The sequence below is a fragment of the Octopus bimaculoides genome, chromosome 24, assembly GCF_046866305.1.
Source record: "Octopus bimaculoides isolate indiv1 chromosome 24, ASM4686630v1, whole genome shotgun sequence".
Taxonomy (NCBI): domain Eukaryota; kingdom Metazoa; phylum Mollusca; class Cephalopoda; order Octopoda; family Octopodidae; genus Octopus; species Octopus bimaculoides.
In genome coordinates this window covers 29,284,769-29,291,966 of record NC_142951.1, presented here as the reverse complement: position 1 = coordinate 29,291,966, position 7,198 = coordinate 29,284,769, and positions in this window count along the sequence as shown.

Genomic DNA, 7,198 nt, shown 5'->3' with positions numbered 1-7,198 from the left:
CATTGACATGTGTGAATTACAAGTGATGAGAGGAAACGATGGTGGGAAGTTCGATGCGATAGAGTCAATGCAGACTGGTAAGATGTTTCTAAATATGTTATTGCAAAACAAACATGTTGAGACCTTCAAATGAGATGAGTTGTCAAGGAATAAAGGAACAACTGTGATGTAGATATCGGCATAATTTTACAAAATTACGAAGATTTGATGTAAAGCATTTCTTTTGTCAGATGTTCGACAAGTATTTTTGATTGACGACATATATCCATGTGTGTGTGTGTGTGTGTGTGTGTGTGTGTGTGTGAGAGAGTGTATTCGGATATAAGAATTCCCAATGAGGAAATTCTTACAGGAAAAAAAAACCTCACTCCCAAGATGGCGTGTGAAAACGCCCTAGGCTGTTAAAGTTTTGATTGGTGCGTTAAGATGCGTGCGTTTCTGCGTTCATTTTGTCAGCTACTAACACAGCGTCTGTCATTCACAACCCGATATGAACAAATTCGCTCTTATATCTAACAATTTTCAGTATGTATGTATGCATGTATGTATGTATGTATGTATATACATAAATACATACATATATATATATATATAAATATATATATATATATATATATATATATATATATATATATATATATATATATATTCTCTTATTCTTTTATTGTTTTATTTGCTTCAGTCATTTAACTGCGGCCATGATGGAGCACCGCCTTCTTGTAAGCCTAGTACTTATTCTATCGGTCTCTCTTGCCGAACCGCTAATGGACGGGACTTAAACACACCAGCATCGGTTGTCAAGCGATGTTGGGGGGACAAACATAGACACAGAAACATACATATATATATATATATATATATATATATATATATATATATATATGACGGGCTTCTTTCAGTTTCCGTCTACCAAATCCACTCAGAAGGCTTTGGTCGGCCCGAGGCTATAGTAGAAGACACTTGTCCAAGGTGCCACGCAGTGGGACTGAACCCGGAACCATGTGGTTAGTAAGCAATCTACTTACCACACAGCCACTCCTGCGCCTATATATATATATATATATATATATATATATATATATATATATATATATATATATATATATATATATATATATATATATATATATATATATATATATATATATATATATATATATATATATATATATATATATATATATATATATATATATATATATATATATATATATATATATATATATATATATATATATATATATATATATATATATATATAAGGATAATCATATTAAAGGGGGGCCGTGGGGAAAGTCATTTAAATAAAAGGGTTGGGAACCACTGTGAAAAGTTTGGGAACCTCTGATCTAGAGGTATTCACCGCAATCTTAAAACACGTTCATTACAAAAGGATGACTAGTTAGTTCGCAGCACGAGAGATGCCAGTGAAATCAATGAACAGGTATTAGTGTCTCAATAAGTTTGGGCATATCTCAACAGAAAATAGCTTCAGACATGATATTCATCAACGAAAGATAGATTGGTAAATAAAACCTCTTTCCGCTGTTTCAGGTAAGGATAATGGAACTTTGAATAGATATATCTGATTTCCGCAGTAAAAGAGTTAAGGAAGAATAGACACATTGAACAATATTGTTTCTGATCTAGGGTAGTTATTATCAGCCATTATTTATTTTTTTTTTACTTACAGAACCTTTCGATTTCTGATTTATTCTGGTGAACCCCCATAGCCATTCGATGTTTTAGAAACTATTTTTATAGAAACTTCTTTCAAAATTTCTATTTTGTTTTTCACACGTTCCCTTGTATACATTAGCAACAAACATGTTGAAATATTTTAAGCGTTAAAGAAAAAAACATGGCTGTTTCTTGCCAGATTTTTTTCATAGACCTTTGAAAAAAAAAGTACTGTGGATCTCCAAATTACTATTTTGCTTGCCTGGACCCCCAGAATTCTTATTTGTCTCCCACCACCACCACCACCACCATCAGCAGCCCCTGGGATCATACGAACCCTAGTTGAGAACCACTGATGTAGGGTAAGATCAGATTGTCATATCAGGATTGACCCTGATTCAAACATAGGTCTGTCTCGACCACGGATGATTCAGGGGTCGCTCAGCAACAGATACTACTGCTTCGAGGCAGGAGAAACGCATAAAGAGATATGGTAAGTGTGAAAAAGAGAGAATGAAGGAGAGCAGAATAAAAGAGAGAGAGAGAGAGAGAGTGAGAGAGAGAGAGAGAGAGAGAGAGAGAGAGAGAGAGAGAGAGAGAGACAGACAGACAGACAAACGAACAGAAAAAGAGACATGCATCATAAGTGAGATGCGGAATTCAAGAGAGACATGTAGAGAATGAGAGACGGAGAGTTGTATAGAGTTTGGGAGAAGGAGTTTATCTCGAGTTAGTGTGTTATAGTTAAAAAGGATGTGTTTGTATGTATATGTATGTATAAGTATATGTATGTGTATGTGTATATATACACACACATATATATACGTATGTGTGTGCGAATTAAAATATATATATATGTGTGTGTGTGTGTGTGTATATATATATATATATATATATATACACACACACATACACACACACAGAGAAAGAGAGATGAGGGGAGTTAAAGAGAACTAGGATACACGAAAATTGTAAAATCAAAGACATGTTTGTGTGTATTTGCATGTGTCTGTATATATATATATATATATATATATATATATATATATATATATATATATATATATATATATATATATATATACATATATACACACATAAATACACACACATATGGGAGAGAGAGGTGCGGGGTATTAAAGAGAGGAGAGTTACAGAGAGAATTATAAAATCAAAGAGACTCATGTGTTCGTATGTGTATGTGTGTGCGTGTGTGCGTGTGTGAGCACGCATATACATATATGTATATGAAGAGAGAGAAAAAGAGAGAGAGAGAGAGAGAGAGAGAGAAACTGAGAGGCTGAGATCTATAGATTTCAAGAGGAACCTAGTTATATCACCTTAAAGATAGGTATATGGAATTTTGGAGAGAATGAAAGGTGAAATAAAAGAAAGAAAGGGAGGAAGAAAGAAAGAAGCAAGGAAAGAAAGGAAAACAAAGAAACAAAAAAAAAGAAAGAAAGAAGAATGAAAGAAGAACTTGTGAAAGAAAAGAGAAACACAAATCAAAGAAAGAAAGAAGGAAAAGTGGAAAAGAAAGAGAGAAGAAAGACAGACAGAAATAAGGAAAGCGAAAAAGAAAGAAAGAAAGAAAGAAAGGGAGGGAGGAAGAAGGGAAGGATGAGGCGAAGGAAGAAAGACTGAATAGCAACAGAAAGAAAGGAAAGAAAAAAGAAAAAAAATAATGAAAGAAAAACAAGAAACAAGGAAAGGAAGGAGAAGGGAAAAAGAAAGAGAAAAAGACAGAAAAAATAAGAAAGAAAGAAAGAAAGAAAGAAAGAAAGAGAGAAAGAGCGGTGGAAAGGGATGTAGGAAGGAAATAGTAAAAGATTGCCAGAAAGACAGGAGAGCAAAGAAAAACAGTGAACGTTGGAGAAATGAAGATACAAAAGATTTTATTTTTAATTTTTTCGATTGAACCAATTGATGATTGCATTGAAAACTGCAATTATTAGCGGTTAACGATCAGAAAAGCAGTGAATTTTGTATCTGTGGAGTTTCCATACTTTAAACCTGAAAGAGAAAGAAGCTTTACAAAATCGCTGCTGTTGCGTTTGTAGCGCGCGCGAAAATTATGGGGTTTCTTTTGGTGGCCATATAAATATATTACATCAATAGGAATACGGCGCTCTGATACGCACGCATGCGCACACAAACACACACAAACACACACACATACACACACACACTAATACACACACACACATATACTCACATATATATATATAGGAACTCATGCGCGTGAGAAGATAGCTTTTGAAATCCAGTGCTAATGAACCAAGGGGAATATTGATTTCGAATTTTGGCACAAGGCCAGCAGTTTCGGGAGAGGGACTACGGTTCATTACATCGACCCAGTATGTAACTGGTACTTAATTTTATCGATTCGGACAGGCTGAACTGCAAATGCGACCTTGGCGGAATTTGAACTCAGAACGTAAAGACGAAGCAGGGCATAAATCGATTACATCGACCCCAGTGTTCAACTGGTGCTTATTTTATCGATCCCGAAAGGACGAAAGGCAAGGTCGAGCTCAACGGAATTTGAACCCTGACCGTAAAGTCAGACCAAGTACCGCTGAGCATTTTTCCCGACCTGCTAACGATTCTGTCAGCTCGTCGCCTTAACTAAGGGAAATATTGGTCTCAAATGTTTGCACAAGGCTAGCAAGTTTGTGGGGTGGGTGGGAAGCAGTAAGTCAATTACATCGATCCCAGTATTTCACGGGTACTTTTTTTATCGACGCTGAAAGGATGAAAGGCAAAGTCGACTTCGGCAGAATTTGAACTCAAAACGTAAAGACAGACGAAAAACCCTAAGCATTTCGCCCGGCGTGCTAACGTTTCTGCCAGCTCTCCGCCCTTCAGAGGGAAATATTTATTTCTTCATTGCCCACAAGGGACTAAACACAGAGGGACAAACAAGGACAGGCAAAGGGATTAAGTCGATTACATCGATCCCATTGCTTAAATGGTACTTATTTAATCGACCCCGAAAGGTAAAGTCGACCTCGGCTAAGCATTTTGCCTGGCATGTTAACGCCTCTGCTAGTTCACCGACTTAGCGTTTCTGACAAAATGCTTGGTAGCATTGGATAGAGAAAGCTGTATGTGTGTATGTGTGCTTATATAAAAGGTTATGTATATGTGGGGCGTATGTCTTTGTGTGTCTGTGTTTGTGTATTTGTGTGTGTATGGTTGCGTGTGTGTGTGTGTGTGCGTCTATTTGTGTTTATTTGGCGGTGTTGTGTATGTTTGTGCATCTGTGGTATATGTGTGTGTTTGTACGTTATTTGTGTTTGTTTCTGTGTGTGTGTGTGTGGGAGAGAGAGAGAGAGAGAGAGAGTGTGTGTGTGTGTGTGTGTTTCTCGTGTGTGCGTATGAGTGTATGTGCGTCAGAGAGAGAGAGAGAGAGTGTGTGTGTTTCTCGTGTGTGCGTATGAGTGTGTGTGTGTGTATGTGTTTCCTTGTGTATATGTGTGTGTGGTACTTTATTACCATTACATTTGTATGGAATCCCCTACAAAAGCAAAAAGTCGCTGGCTTTTTAAGGTTACAGGCTTTTTATGAAGTTGATTTCACTTTCACTTTCACTTTGCATCAACATCATCATCGTTATCGTCGTTGTCATCATCGCCATCGTCATCCTCCTCCTCCTCATCATCATCCTCCTCATCATCATCATCATCATCGTCGTCGTCGTCATCCTAGCCATCATTATCATCATCGTCATCGTCGTTGTTGTCGTCGTCATTTCATGTCCAATTGTTCTATGCTGGCATGTGCTGAATTTTGTTAAAAGACGCAATGGCTCCAATGGCTCCAATGGCTCTGCATCTTGCTCAAGTGTCTGCTTTGGCATGGTTCCTAGGGCTAGAGGCCCTTCCTAACGGCAACCACTTTCCAATGTGCTCTACGTGCATTTTATTTTATCTTCTTTTTCGTACGATCAGGGTACTTGCGATGTTACCATGCAACTCGCAAAACTCACAGGGTGCGGCAGAAAGGTTGCCCCGATTTCAATCGTGAATTGAATGCCCTAACCACTAAGCCACGCGCCTTCAATCATACATGTGAATGTGTTTACACACACACACACACAGACACACACACACACACACACGTAGATATATATGATAATCATTTATTCCTTTGTCATCTTTCTTACACACGAACACACACACGCGCATACACACACACACGCATACACACACACACACGCATACACACACACACACACGAACGCGTACACACACGCATAAAAACACTCACAAGAAACCTTTTATGGCTGTCAGTTTGCAAGCCTCACATGATGGCTTTCTTTACACACATGTGTGTTTGTGTGTGTCAATTTCTGTGTGTGTATGTGCATATATATGTATGCATATATGGTGTATGTATGCACATATATATATATGTGTGTGTGTATATGTGTGTGTGTGTGTGTGTGTGTGTGTGTGTGTGTGTGTGTGTGTGTGTGTGAAAAAGAATGAGATAAAGCATCAGGGTTTAAGCATCTGTGATCTGCGAATATGAACACAAATACCGCATTAACAGGCACAAAAAACGCATTTTCGCATAAGATGCACCGCCATTTTATAAGGATATCATATAGAAATGAAATAAGTTCAGTACGCTCCACCACATACTTATTGAAAGGCATTTGAGGGGACGGATATCAGATTTTGGTTCTGTGTAGTCAAATACATCGCCGCAGTAGACAGGAGTAAAATGTGAAACCATGCGTTTATAAGCAATGGGGGAAGCTGTATCGCAACGCTATCGTCTTTCAGATCAGCTATATTCTTGGTTACACTTTGGTTAACAGAATGGCACTCTTGGATCAAAAGCGAGAAATTCTGGCTGTGATGCACACACACACACATACGCATACACATAAACACACGCGCACACAAACACGAACGCATACGCACACACACTCACACACACACACATACATACTTTGGTCAACAGAATTGCCCTATTGGATGTAATGCACGAAATTTTGGCTGTCACACACACACACACACACACACACACACACACATACACACACACACATGCACGCACATGTACACACACACACACACACACGCAAACTCACACACACACATATATATATAGGCGTAGGAGTGGCTGTGTGGTAAGTAGCTTGCTTACGAACCACATGGTTCTGGGTTCAGTCCCACTGCGTGGCACCTTGGGCAAGTGTCTTCTACTATAGCCTCGGGCCGACCAAAGCCTTGTGAGTGGATTTGGTAGACGGAAACTGAAAGAAGTCCGTCGTATATATGTATATATATATGTGTGTGTGTATGTGTGTGTGTGTGTGTGTTTGTCCACCCAACATCGCTTGACAACAAATGTTGGTGTGTTTACGTCTCCGTAACTTAGCGGTTCGACAAAAGACACCGATAGAATAAGTACTAGGCTTACAAAGAATAAGTCCTGGGGTCGATTCGCTCGGGAATCTTGTACTCACTGACGGATCACACACCGGTCGACCAAATGAGTTCGC